Genomic DNA, 14365 nt, shown 5'->3' with positions numbered 1-14365 from the left:
CTCCGCCGAAGGAGAAGGCCCGGGACGCACCTAAGGTGGTGAAGGCCCGGGACGCACCTAAGGTGGTGAAGGCCCCTACCCGGCAGGCAAAGGCCTCTATCGAGGCGATCGCGGCGACTCTGGCCAAGCTGGCGGAGACCCCGCCAGCGGAGACTGCCTCCGGGACTAGAGTTTCCCTGCCGCCAAGGAGGGAATCCTCTTTTCAGCCCATCGTCGTGGCAGCCATGATGGAAGAAGCGAGGGGGGGGCACGGTAGCCTCCTCGAGCTCGGAGTCAGCCTCGGAGGAGGAACTGACCGAGGCCGTGAGGAACCTCGAAGTCCAATTCGAGAAGGTTTGATCCCGTAAGGAAGATCCTCGGGAGATAACCGAGGAAGACGACGATGGCGAGGAAGAGCAGCCTTCCCTTCCGGCGTGGCCGGAACCTAGGCCTCAGGATGGCTTGGCGGCCATTTTGTCTGCGATCCAGTCCTTATGCTCTGAGATAAGGACAAGATTCCCACGGCCCAGGCCGGAGGACCCGCAACCTGGCCCGTCGGGAAGTCCTCAGAACAAACAACGGAGGACCCAACCCTCTCCTCCGCTCGCCCCCGTAAGGCCTACAGTTCCCTCCTCATCCTCCCACGAGTCGGGAGATGACGGTGCATTGGGCTCGACGACGGGTTCTGAGGGCAACGGCGACGACGAAGGAACGGGTCTCCCGTCGCACGGGCCTCGCCGCCCGACGAGATTGGCTCATTCCACGCCATGATCGCCAGGGCGTCCGAATTGTTCCAGCTCTGCCCGGAGGAGCAGAACGGGACCGGTACGAGAAGAAGTAACGGGTCCCGAAACCGCTCGCCTGTGCCTCAGGGCCCAGCCAACGCCAGACTCGGTCGTCTCGGCGGCGGCGAAGAAGAAAGCGGCGGGGTCAGGAGCCTCGACGTCGAATTCCCCGCCGGACGGCGAAGGAAAGAAGTTGGACGCCATGGGGCAGCGGTAATTTCGGCGACGACGATCAAAGCGGCCAACGCCCTGGCGATCGTGGCCCGTTACGACAGGGAGCTCTGGTTTAAGCTGGCCCCCATATTGGACTTCCTGCCGGACGACAAGAGGTCCGAGGCCCTGGAAATACTGCAAGAGGGCGAGGTGGTGTCAGACCACGCCATAACGGTGGCAACCGATATTGCCGATACCGGGTTCCGCCAGCTGGGCAACGGTGTTTGCCTACGACGACGGGGTTGGCTCCGGGCGACTGACTTCCGTCAGGACGTCCAGACCAGGGTGTTGGACATGCCGTTCGACGGCAGCAACTTGTTCGGGAAGGCGGTGGACGAATCCCTCCAAGCCATAAAAACGGACACGGAGACGGCCCGCGCCCTAGGAGCCCTTCAGCAACGACGGCCCTTACGGAGCTCCGGAGGCAGACAGGGTGCCTCCAAGGGATCCAGCGGTGGCTCGTCGTCCTACCGCCAGGCGGCACGCTCCTCGTCTCAGGAGGCCTACAAGGGTCGCGGCAAGCAGGGTGCGCCTCGCCGCCGTCGGCAAGGTGGCCAGGGCGGCAAGGCCACCACCTCCAAGCAGGACTGAACCGGCCGTGGTCTCGGACGCCCACCTAAGCACCCCGGTGGGAGGCCGGCTGACGAATTTCGTCGGCGTGTGGAAGTTCATCTCCACCGACCGTTGGGTGCTGGATACCCTGGCAAGAGGACACTCTATCGAATTCCTGAAGAAGTGCCCTCACGTTCCACCTGTGGCCAGGAAGGAAAATCACGTCCCGCAACTGCTGTTGGAAGTACGGGCGATGCTGAGGAAAGGCGCCATCGAGCTTGTCCCGAAGAGGCTCCGGGGCTCCGGGGTGTACATAAGGTACTTCCTCGTCAGGAAGAAGACGGGCGGCTGGCGCCCCATCCTGGACCTTTGTCGTTTGAACAAATACATCAGATCACAAAAGTTCAGGATGGTCACCCTCCAGCACGTACTGGGACAGCTGGAGGAAGGCGACTTTCTATCGTCGTTGGACCTGGAGGATGCATACTTCCACAATCCCATCCTCAAAACTCACCGAAAGTTCCTCAGGTTCGTCGTCCAGGGACGCCACTACCAATTCAGAGCACTGCCATTCGGATTGAAGTCGGCCCCCAGGGTCTTTACCAAGTGCCTAGCACCAGTGGCGGCGCGGCTGCGCCTGCAGGGGATTCACATCTACCCCTACCTGGACGACTGGCTCATCCGCTCAAGGACGAGGGAACTCGCCGTCGAACACACTGCGAGGACCGTCCAGCTACTCACAGACCTGGGATTCGCCATAAACTACCCAAAGTCCCACCTGGTGCCGTCGCAGGTGGCCCTGTTTCTGGGAGCGAAGCTCGATACAGTGAGGCGCCTGGCGGCCCCGTCGGAAGAACGGACGAAGACCATTCTAGGCAAAGTGCAGCGCCTGCTAGCCACGGACGTGGCCAGGGTGAGGTCCATCAAGTCCCTCCTGGGGATGATGTCCTCTTGCATCTACCTGGTGCACCTCTGCAGACTACGGATGCGCCCTCTTCAAGAATTTCTCGACGCCCGTTGGATGCAGGCGACGGGCACCTTCGAAGACAGGGTCCCCCTCAACGAGGTGTTCCGGCGGGCGATTCAGTGGTGGGGCGTTCGGGCGCACCTCACGGCGGGCAAGGACTTTCAGACGCCGGCGTACCAGGAGACGGTGACGACGGACGCCTCCCTGGAAGGTTGGGGCGCCCACACCGGAGATCTCCACGCAAGAGACCTCTGGCTCCCGGAGGAGAGGCTCCTGCACATCAACGTCCTGGAACTCCGAGCCGTGTTCTGGGCTCTCAAATCGTTCCTCTCGTCGCTCAAGGGCAAGGTGGTGCGGATCTTCACGGACAACACCACGACAATGTTTTACATACGGAAGCAGGGAGGCACCAGATCCCCAGCCCTATCCAAGGAGGCACAGGATCTGTGGCACTGGGCGGTCGCCCAGGGGATGTTCCTGGTTCCCTTCCACCTGGCAGGAGAAAGCAACGCCATCGCCGACTCGCTCAGCAGGGAGCTGCGCGCGTGTCACGAGTGGGAACTGTGCCAGGATCAGGTGGATCAACTCTTCCGACGATGGGGCAAACCCCAAATCGACCTGTTCGCAACAGCGACGAACTCTAAGTGCAAGAGGTTCGCCAGCAGGTTTCCCCAGCCGAGAAGCATGGGCGATGCGTTCTCGTTCCCCTGGGACGGCCTATACCTGTATGCGTTCCCTTCATTGCCGTTGCTGCTTCGATTCATCAGCCAGCTCAAGAGGTCCCGGTGCAGGATGATCCTCGTCGCACCGGCGTGGCCGAGGCAGATCTGGTTCCCGGACCTTCTGGACTTGTCAACGTCCCCTCCCATCAAGCTGTCGGCGGACGCGGACCTTCTCTCCAGAGAAGGAGGCGCCATCTTCCACCACGATCCGGCGTCACTGAACCTGCAGGCTTGGCTCCTGCAGCGCTAGAGTTTGGAGGCTACGATATACCGGCCGATTGCAGAGAGGTTCTTGCAAAGTCCAGGGCGTCCTCGACTCTCAAATGCTACGGTCATAAGTGGAAGAGGTTCTCTATCTGGTGCCGAGCACAGAAGATCAACCCCCTACGGATTACGGCCCCTCAAGTGCTGCCGTACCTGCTATCGCTGGCAAAGGCTGGGCTAGCCCATGCCTCCATTAAGATTCATCTGGCGGCTGTGATGCTGGAAATGCATCAGAGGGACAGGGCCTCTGAATCCTTGTCCTTTACTGCTTTTTATCGTGTGTTCTGTCGTGTTTTCTGCCCAGGAGTCCACGTGGGACTCCTGGCAGTGCAGCTCTCTCTTTTGGTTTGGTGAATAGACCCATGGGATACCCTTATGGCACCCATGGGTAGGGGTACAACCCTGTGCCCCTAGTGTATGTTTTTGGGCACCTGTGGGTGGCCCACAGAGCAGGGTATGGGCTGGTGGCAGCTCCATGCTGAATTTGACAGGTGCTCTGGGTGTCCTCCATTTTGGGATACCCAGGCCCTGCCATTGGGATCAGTTGATTCCTGATAGGAAACAAGATGGCCCCTGTGGCCTCTTGCTTTCTATTGCCTGTTACCTTGTTTCCCAAAGTCCTGGGAAGCCCTGACTCTGTCCCTTCCCCCTGACTGGCTGTTGGGTGGAAGTTCCATATATGGTGTTGTTGTGAAGGCCCAGCTAGACTGACTGGAGCCTTCCCAGTGACTGTATGTTGTGGGTACCTCCTGTGGGTGGGACCTGGGTGAATAGAGTGTGTGACCAATATACACTCCTTGTTGTGGTTGTCTGGTTTCTGGCATGAGAGACAAAGACTGAGACAGCCCTGCCCGAAACTGGCCTGAATGCAGTGTGTAGTGTTGAATGGCTGGGTACTTGTCCCAATCCACATTCCTTGTTGTGAGTGTCTGAAAGGGAGGAGTGTGGCCTGAATGCACTGTGTGCCTGATTGGCTGACTGACAGCATGAATGCCCTTCTGTATAATTGGCTGCTGAGTGTGTGCCAGCAGTGTGGATGAGAGACAGAATAGTATATCTGGGGACCTCTCACCACTGGTAATTGTTCAGAAGCGTTCTGGAGTTGAGTCTCCACTCTAAGAGTAACTGGAACTGCTGATCCTCGACGTCCAGCTGGAAGAAGACGACTTGCTGTTGCATTTGCTTCGACCGATCCGAAGGCTGCCGAAATCGTCGAAGACTGACCCGAGAGAGGACCTGGTAAGGCGCCCTCTTCCCGTGCTCCGAGGGACCATCGAGCACCGCTCCATCTTCGCCGAAGCGCCCTGGAAGACAGACCCTCGAAAGGCTGCCGACCCGAGACGGGACCGCCGAGGAGATCGAAGTGAAGCACCCGGACATCGCCGCCGTCGAAGTCCATTGCCATCGACCAGGGTTCGCAGGTTTGTGTAACCGCTGGAGGCCCGTCGAAGTTGTGTTGCCCAGCCGTGGGAACCACCTGACGCCGTGCCGCCGACGACCGGAGCCGTCCGCTCCTTGCCTAAGAACATTTGAATCGAAGGACTCCCTCGTCCGCACCGTCGACCGCTTTATCCTGCCCGAGAAAGTCGAGGACGACCAACGCGCCGAGGAGAAACCTGCCGGTGGGTTTCCCGCCACCCGAAGACCACAAAGACTCGAACGACTAGACGCCCTTGCTGGGCCTCCGTCTCCACAATCTTTGCGGTCCAGAACTATTGTCACCGAGGTGCCCCGCACGCCTCTGCCTTGCAGGACGCCGACGCTCCGACGCCGACGAGCACCGCTCGGACGAAGCTGCCGCCTCATCGACGCCGTTCTACCCTGTTTGTTGTCGGACGTTCGACGCCCCGTGTCTCCCGCTTGAAAGGGAAGGCATTCAAGAAGGGCCGTCGATTCCCCGACGCCGAACGCCGAGTTCCTCGACGGACGTTCGACGTCCCGTGTCTCCCGCTTGAAAGGGAAGGCATTCAAGAAGGGCCGTCTGTTCCCCGCCGCCGAACGCCGAGTTCCTCGACGCTTCTCGACGTCTCTCGACGATCCGTGACTCCCGCTTGAAAGGGGGTCGCTCAAGAAGGATCTGTCGACGCCTCTTCGAAGAACTCGACTCCACCAGGTACATTGGGGGGGTAAAAACATTATAGGAGGGAATAAGACTTGCAGAACAATATATGGACTGGGCTTGTGCTATATCTTTATTTTACAGGTTGCCCAGGTGGGGGGATCTCCACACAGAACTGTGTCTAGTGGTAGGGGCCAGTATTCTGCCTATTGCTCAACCATCTTATTTTCTCTCCTCTTTCTATTGCAGGTTTCACTCTATTGATCTGTGTGACATTGTTACAGTATTGTTGATGCACTTTAATGAGATCTAATACAAAGGGTGGTACCACTTTAGAATTGTATATATTTGCCATTGTTGATTTTCCTAAGTACAAAGTGAGTTATTATGATAAGTGTACATAACCTTGAATATTGATTATATAAAGACTGTGTTCTAACCAATACAGTGTGTGGACATTCCTTTGTGGGGGCTTGGGGACTACACTGTACTTAAGAACCAGCCTGCATCACCTCCTGAGAAGCTAGGCCTTGATTGCTCGTCCATTGCTACCGTAATAGAGAATCTTGGCTGGGGTCTTCTGTGCCTCTCTTCTACCATATAGAGAGCAGAAGTACAGACACCCCCTACCAGTCTTTACAGCGGCGATCTCCAGATATACCAGAACCACAGGACGGACGTCCCTGTGGTCCCATCGACTGGTAAAAGAGTTTATGAAAGGACTGTTCCGGTCGTTCCCGCCGGTGAAGGCCCCGGCGTGGGAACTTAACGTGGTGCTGACCAGGCTCATGGGGCCCCCATTCGAGCCGATGCACTCCGCACCGATTAAGTTTGTGTCGTGGAAGACTGCATTCCTGGTGGCCATTACCTCCGCACGACGAGTGGGAGAGATCCAGGCCCTCTCCTGCAAAGCACCGTACTTGACTTTCATGCCTCGAGGGTGGTGCTTAGGACGTGCCCCTCCTTTATGCCCAAGGTGCCGTCGGACTTCCATCTCAACGAGCCCTTGGTGTTACCTGTTTTCTTCCCGTCTCCTTCGTCGCCGGCCGAGAGGACTTCGTTTCGCTGGATGTGGCTAGAGCGCTGAAGTTCTACGTGGACCGCACGAAAAGTTTCCGGAGGACATCACAGCTGTTCGTGAACTTTGGACCTGTGAATCAAGGGAAGGCTCTCTCGAAGTCTTCTATTTCCAGATGGCTCTCCGGCTGCATCATGCACTGCCACCGGTTGGCTAACCGACCGCTGCCAGGCCGTCCGAGAGCCCATTCGACCAGAGCGATCGCTCCTACTACGGCGTTCTTATCTGGTGTGCCCCTGCTGGACATCTGCAGGGCTGCTACGTGGAGGTCGACGCACACCTTCACGAGATTCTACTGTGTCGATCGGGATTCCACGTAGGAGTCCAGGGTCGGCCAAGCAGTGCTGCGCAACCTGTTCGCTTAAGGTGAGCCTGGTGAGGAGGTAAGAGATGCTTAATGTTGAGTTTTTTGTATTGCTTAATGTTGAGCCTTTTGCCACCCCCCGTGGTTGTGCATGTGTGTACTGCTATTTATTCTTATATTCATGAGCATGTGAATCCATGCCAGACCCCATGCTGGAGAAGGAACAAGTTACTTACCTGTAACTGTTGTTCTCCATCATGGGTCTGGCATGGATTCACATGCGAACCCTCCCGCCTACCCCTCTGCGGCTCTTCACTTGGTCATACTGCCTCTTCACGTGCTACCAAATCTGAAGATGGCTGCCAGAGTCGGGGATTAGGTAGAGGGCAGTCATTGGCTGTGGTCAGTATGACGCAGAGATCAGTGATTGGTTACTACTACGAAAGACGGATCAGAAACGAAACTGATACTGATTTTTTCTTTACCGAGGATTCCCAGCCTGACGACGGGGAATATTCATGAGCATGTGAATCCATGCCAGACCCATGCTGGAGAACAACAGTTACAGGTAAGTAACGTGTTCCTTCTCTGCTACATCCTTCCTCCATGTGGTCTTTTGGTTGTCCTTCTCCGCCTTTGACCGCACCCGAACAACCCGCACCTTCCTGTTTTCTGTCCTTCTTTCATCCTCTCCCTTCCATTGGCTCGCCACCTCATCTATATCCTTTTCCAACCGCAATCTTTCATTTCCCCATGTTAGGTGCTACAAGCATCAGAATATTCTAAAGGGGTCTTAAGCCCTATAATTTTATTCATACATGGGGCTGCCAATCTCTGGCAATGGCGGCCTGCAATAATCCATGTCTCAGTTTATGCAAGTCCTTCCCGGCTGGTAAGCAATGCTTGTTTGACGCGGTTGCTGCTCTCCTGCTGCGTTCTGCGCCAGACTCCCTCTGGCATTGTGCCATTGTTCTGCCTGTGGGGTGGAGCCATCTGATCCGCTCCACTCTTTCAATGATGTTTCAACTGTGGTCGTGTCACGTAGCAGCCTGATTTGTTCGGGCTGCTGCCCGGTTGTTTCTGCTTCTCACGCGCTTTACTCTCTCCCTCTCCTGTTTTCTACTGGCTACTCTGTTGAATTGACTGCTGGCATTGTGAGCTCTGTAAGACACAAAGACAGACAGTGGCCAGTATGGTGCTGTGCCATCATGGAGTGCCAGATAATGGTACTTTTGGCTAGAAAATAGGCAATGGGGGGAAGGGATAGGGGCTGGGTCCCTCCCAAATCCCACATCCAGCCTTTCTGTTAGGACTGGGACTGGCGTATACCCTTGTAGGCCCCCCCACCTAACAGGGACAGACCTTTGGCCCTGTCACAATGAATGCAACCAGTTTATCCAGTCCTATGGGTCCAAAAGACCTTAGCTCAAATTCCGGCAAGACAGCACATTTCAGTCCTATGTTCTGTGCATGCTCAGGAGTCTGTTAACCATTGTCCCAAGAAAATCTATTAAAATACATTTTCATGCAATAGTCTGCTGAAAAAAGGAAATGGAGATAAAAAGATTTGATGATACATAGTGAAGGGTGGGTACACAATGAAAATGTTGGTTGAATGGAGCTACGCGGACAACTCCCTCCCTCAGGCGTTTTCCTCATCAATCTTTGCTAAGGATTTTGCACCTTTCATTTCATCTATGATCTCGATCTGTGACTTCCGCTTCTCTCACCTCTACCCTATCCTGCCTTTGCTCCTTCTATCCAACCATACCCACCGAGTTGATCCCATTCTCTCAAAAGCTAACCCACTTTTAATCTGCTCCTAATACCTCTTTTCAATCTTATCCTCTTCAACCAGCACTTACCCTTACCCTTCATCTCAATTAAACACTGTCCTCCCTAGCCCTAAAAAAGAAACATTACCCTGCCAACTAGCGAGCTTCATCTTTTGATTCCCTTCATTTGAGAATCCTAGAGAAGATCGTCTTCAGCAGAATCCCCATCTTCTTTGGGGCTAACTAACTTTCCAGACCCTCTAATCTGGGATCAGCAGATGTGCTTCCATTGTAAAGGCCCTAACTCATATCTCCACTTTCTTACCTCTGCACACCTTTACAAATGATCCTCTGTTCTTATCCACCTTGTCATCTGGAGACTTGAGCACTATTGACCACCCCTCGCTCTCCTTTGACTCCATCAAACCCAGTGATCCAAGAGTGTTGTGATGAATCCTACAGACTCCTCATTAAAACCCTGCCTAAAGTCTCCTCTCAGGTGGTCAGGTAAAGGCAGACGATTCCTGATGCTGACCTTGAGGATGGTGTTCTGCGGGAGGATCACCCGGGAGGAGAAAAGGCCGAGGGGAATGAGAGGAATCTGTGCGGTGAGACACAGTATTTGTCTTCCTCTAGGAGGACATGTCACAAATGCCAAAGTATATAATGACCTCTTGTCATAATAATCTGTCTATTCCACAAGTTGAATATCTTAATGTGGGTAAAACTAATCTGCAATCCTTTGGCATAGGGAGAAATAAAAGCCCTTCTCAAACCCGGGAAACTCATACAGCTAAAAGCTCCTCTAACTCCCAAAAGTGTTTTGAAGGGAAGTTTATGAATAATAACGGTCTGAATTCTAAAGAATTGTTTTCCTCTCTTCAATCAAGTCTGATGACTGACACTTATGATGTTTCCTTAGAAAATATTATGGGGAACAGAAGTAAAGTTAAGCATGAAGAAGACATCAGAAAAGATAACTTTGTTAGTAGGGACTTCAAGTCCCATCATTCCCTGAGTATTGGGACGAGGAAGAGGGCTATAGAGGAACAATGTTGGAGGAGGGGTCAATTCATTAATGTAAATGACCCACACCAGACGGGAGGCTTAAAAAGTCCCCTCAGGTCTAGGCATTAGAGAAAGGAAAAGGAGAAGAGCAGAGGGAGCAGCAGTGCAGACCGTGTATGCAACCGAGGTCGGGACTGAAGGAGAGAGAAGACGTGGGGACCACTGTGAGGCCAAATACAGTGGTTGGTCCGGAAAGGGTCTATGCCTCCAGTTGTCCCAATTGCAGAGCTGCGCAGCGGGAAACAAAAGCAGTGAGGGACGTTTTCCATCTCGAGAGGTCTCCGGTGGCTGGCGTACACCAGAAACTCTCAGGAGCAGAGCCAAGCTCCAATGACGAGTGAAGGCAAACCAGGAGAAGCTGTTCGCAAGGTAGCGAGCAGCCACTGCAGCAGAAGACTTGTGAACGCTGAGAGGATCGGAAGCGTGCAACTTACCCAGTGAGTTCACAAGTTGCAAGTGACTCCGGAGTGCTCCGACACTGCTTGCATGTTTCAGGCAGGCAGTTTCACTCACATATGAGTGAAAGAAGTGTTAATAGTGCTTTTGAATAACGAACTAGTAAAACTTGCATTCAGTCTAACCAAGTGATTGTAAATGTATGCATGTGAGTTTTTGGAAAATCCAACAACCCTATGGGGGCAGCATTGTTAAAAGCTAAGGCATACAACCATTAGGCAAACCAAGCTAAACTAAAACCTAAGCAATACAAGCCCAAGAGATATTGCCAAAGGCAAAAGGGAGTAATGGAAGACCCAAGGGTTGTGAAATTTGCAATGCATGCAATGTAAAACATATAACAGCTGATATAAACAAACATTGCCAAAGTCACGAAAGGAAGAGAAAGATTATTTTCATAACAGTATTTGGTTACTTGTATAGTCGGGGAACGAAAGTGACAAAAAGGCTGCCCTTCTGTAAAAGTTTATTCATAGGGAGAGGAGCATAATTTTCAGAGGAGTATTAAAGAGGACCAAAGGGAATCTGGTTCCCCTGAGAAGTTGCTAAAAGTCTAATGCTGTAAAATAATGAACATTGTGAAGTTATAAAGCTGTTAAAAGTTGAAGGTTACCACTAAAGCACATTCTATTTTGTGAAAGGCTTTTCGGGCAGGGGAGTATACCCGGATGGCAAACCTTTGAAGAAGTGGGCCTGGCATGGGAGTAGACCAGGTAGCAGTTGAAGACATTATTTATTGTTTTGTGCTGCTGAAGGAATAAAGCTGCTGTGGAGGGGTTGCATTTCTTCGAAGCATTCAGTTGTGTCAAATCATCTAGACAATGGGGGCGCTGTTGAGCAGCCTGCAAGATGGCTGACTAGCTTCTTAGCTCCGTGACCCACCGGCTGGACATCCGCCTACATCAGCGGTTCTTCGTGTCACCTGGCGTTGGAACCGAGTACAGTGTGTGTACGAGTAGTGGAGCACCAGATAGTAGTGGCACCAGATAGTAGTGGAGCAATGTGCTGGCCCGGGTTGGAGTGAAAACGGAGCAGTTGTGAGGTACAGGGGCCTCTCTCCTCCTGGGCCCACCATCTGACAACAGAGGGCCGCCGGGCCGCGTGGTGCTGCTGCGGGCCCGGCTCCCAGAGTGCCGCTGGGGCCGTGGCTCCTCATCCCTTGTTGGCGGCTGCCTGCTCCTGGTGCCCTGCCGGCTGGTGGGCTGCTGCTGTGGACTGCTGGAGCGGCGGGCCCGACTCTCCTCCTGACTGGTCGCCTGCTGGCCCGGCCCCCTGCGCGCCTCTTCAGCGACGCTTCCTCTCCCGCCCTCGCTTCCTTGTGGCGGGGTGAACTTGAGGCGGTCCTTGACGTGGGAGGGCCCTCTCCACCGGCCCTTGGACGCAGCAGCCTGTCTGTGCATTTTTCCTGGCTACCACCGGGCAGCTTGGATGTGGCTCGGGCCTGGGCTGCGGCGCGGTGCTCGCTGCTGTGCACCTGCAGGTGAGGGGCTGTGGAGGGTGCGCACTGGGCCCCGTAGTGTGTGTCACCCGCTCTGCCTGCCTGCAGCACGGCTCCTGGAGTATATAATTGACATTATATACAAGAACCTGCTGCAGGCCCATGGGCCCTGGAATTTGCATTTGAATTTAAATTGACTCGGTGGCCCCCTCGACCTGGGTAGACGCGGTCCTGCTCCTCCTCACTGTGGGACCCTGGGCGCTGCACCGGGGACTGGCCTCCTCCTGTGATCCTTCTGCCTGGGGCGCCTCTGCGGCCTCCATCGGGGGGGTGGGCGGTTCTGGTCGTGGCCTGCCCTGCTCATGCCCTGCCTGCCACATATGCTTCCTCTGATCATGTTGCCTGCTCCCTCTGGCATTGGGTGCACGCGCCCTCCTTGTCCTGTGGAGTGCTTCGCCCGACTGGTTCCCTGCATGGGTCACCTTGCCGCATTGGTCTGACGGACACACCAACCATCCGGGCGCGTCACCGCCGGTGCATTGGAACGCTGTCATCTGGCACTTGTCTCCCTCGTATCTCTACATCGTGTTTGATTTGGGGTGGAAAGTAATGTAGAGATCATCCTCCCCTGCCTGGTACTGCTGCGCCTGGGAGGCCGTGCCCGCGGGCCGGCACCCTACGGATCTGCCCTGTGTCGCCCTGGTGTGCTCCCTGGTCAAGTTGAGGAGGTCGCGCGGGGCCAACAGGGCGGGGGCAATGGACACATTCGCTAAATCCCTTCCTAGACAGGAGCAGGGGGGGGTCAACCTTGGCCCAGGATGTTGTGGATGTGCCTGCCTGCTCTCCCCAGCCCGACCTCACGACTCTTATGGAAGCCATGGCAAAAAACTTTGCATCATTTCACGAGAAGTTGGATGACATCAATGCCAGTGTAGCCTCTATGCGAGCCAAACTGGATCAACACGGAGCCAGGCTGGCTGAGGCCGAGACCAGAATCGGGTACAATGAGGACGAAGTACACACTCTCCAAAACACCGTCTCTGATCTTGTGCGGGACATGAAACAAGTCAAGACGAAGTGCGACGACTTAGAGTCCAGATCCCGTAGGAATAATATCCGCATTGTGGGTGTTCCGGAGTCCGCCCTTAAGGGCAAGATGGAACTGGCTGTTGAAAATCTTCTCAGAGACCTCTTGGGCAACCCGCAACTCTCTCCGTTCTTCACGATTGAGCGCGCTCACCGTGTGCTGGCACCCCGCCCCAAGCCGGGCGACTCTAAGCTTTAGAGATGGGGATAACATACTCCGCCTGGCTCAGGAGAGGGGTGACCTGAGGCTGGACTCTCATACCATCCGTATCTTTCCCGACTTCTCCATCAGTGTCCAAATGGAGCGCTGACAGTTCAACGGTGTGAAAAAGATGCTCAGAGAGAGGAAGATTGAGTATGCCATGCTCTTCCCGGCACGCCTTAAACTCACCCATCGAAATAAGTTATATTTTTTCACTGTGCCAGAGGAAGCAGTGAAATTTATCGAAGAGCACATTCCGCTTCCTGACCTGGGGGTGAGCCACTGGACGATGCTTGAGGTTGTTTGCCCTGCTCCTGGCGGGTGGGCCTCCCTGTGAGACATCAACACATTTGTTATCTGCTTATGCTTTGTTGATCATATGGGCCTTGTTTATTGCATATCTGCTGTTATAATTAACCTGTTGTAAGGGTTCCCAAAATGTGTAATATCCGTTACCGCTGTAAGTCTCTTGGTGCACTGCACCACTTCTTCACCTAAGCTGGGTTACGGCAGCAGTGACCCCCACTGCAGCTGCAATGCCGCGTTTGGCATGTTATGACTACCGGTTGTGCCCCGGTAGGGCATATAGGAGGGTGTTGCCGCGTTGGTGCTGGCATGCCTGCCTCTGGTTGTTGGGTGGGTTCTTGCACACTGCTGGGTTGGGGTGGGCAGTGAGGGTGGGGGGTACAGTTGTGGGTTGTTACTTTAAAAATGGCAAGGAGGTAGCGGATGGTAAGGTGAAAGGGTGCGTCATTGCATTATGGACTATCACATGGCCAATGGACAGGGCTGCGTGGTGCTGGGATGCCCCATAGGACTGTGGCATGACTATTAGGCTAATGTCATGGAACATTCGGGGGGCTCAGCAATTATACGAAGGCGCGCAGGATAACGATGTACGCCCAGAGACACAGAGTCAAAATACTCCTACAAGAGACTCATGCCCTCACACACCTTTCAACCTCTCTCGCGCCGGCGTGGGGTGCCAATAAATATTACAAGTCGTATTCCTCTCAGTCAGGGGTGTCCTCACCTTGATTCATAAATCTGTGGAATTCTCTCTGCGCACTAGTCTTATTGACCCAGAGGGTAGGTATGTGATCCTCCACTGTCTGCTTGCAAATAGGGAGTGCCTTTTAGTTAACACATACGCTCCGAACATAGCTGCTCTTGAACTTTTTGGTGACATCAACACCCTGCTCCTGAGATATGTCGGGGTCCCGATCATTTGGGGGGGGGGGGGCATGAATCTCATATTAGACCCGGAACTGGATAGATCAGGCACTGCACATAGGGCGATATCCAGAGCTGCTCAGCAGCTGCAAGCATACATGGTGTCTGCTGGCCTAGTTGATGCCTGGAGAGCCCTTAATCTACTGGCTAGGGAGTACACTTTTTACTCCTCTGTACACGACAG

At 54.4% G+C, this 14365-nt stretch overlaps 1 protein-coding gene across 2 annotated transcripts in view; it reads left to right on the top strand.

Annotated features, from left to right (window-relative positions):
* LMBRD1 (LMBR1 domain containing 1) overlaps positions 1 to 14365 on the top strand; it is a 1758308-nt gene that overhangs the window by 1164498 nt on the left and 579445 nt on the right. The gene's annotated exons all lie outside the window — the stretch shown is intronic.

This window comes from Ambystoma mexicanum, chromosome 4p, assembly GCF_040938575.1.
Source record: "Ambystoma mexicanum isolate Mex_15411 chromosome 4p, UKY_AmexF1_1, whole genome shotgun sequence".
Lineage (NCBI taxonomy): Eukaryota > Metazoa > Chordata > Amphibia > Caudata > Ambystomatidae > Ambystoma > Ambystoma mexicanum.
Note: the sequence above shows the minus strand (reverse complement) of the source record. Positions and strands in the feature narration are given on the sequence as shown.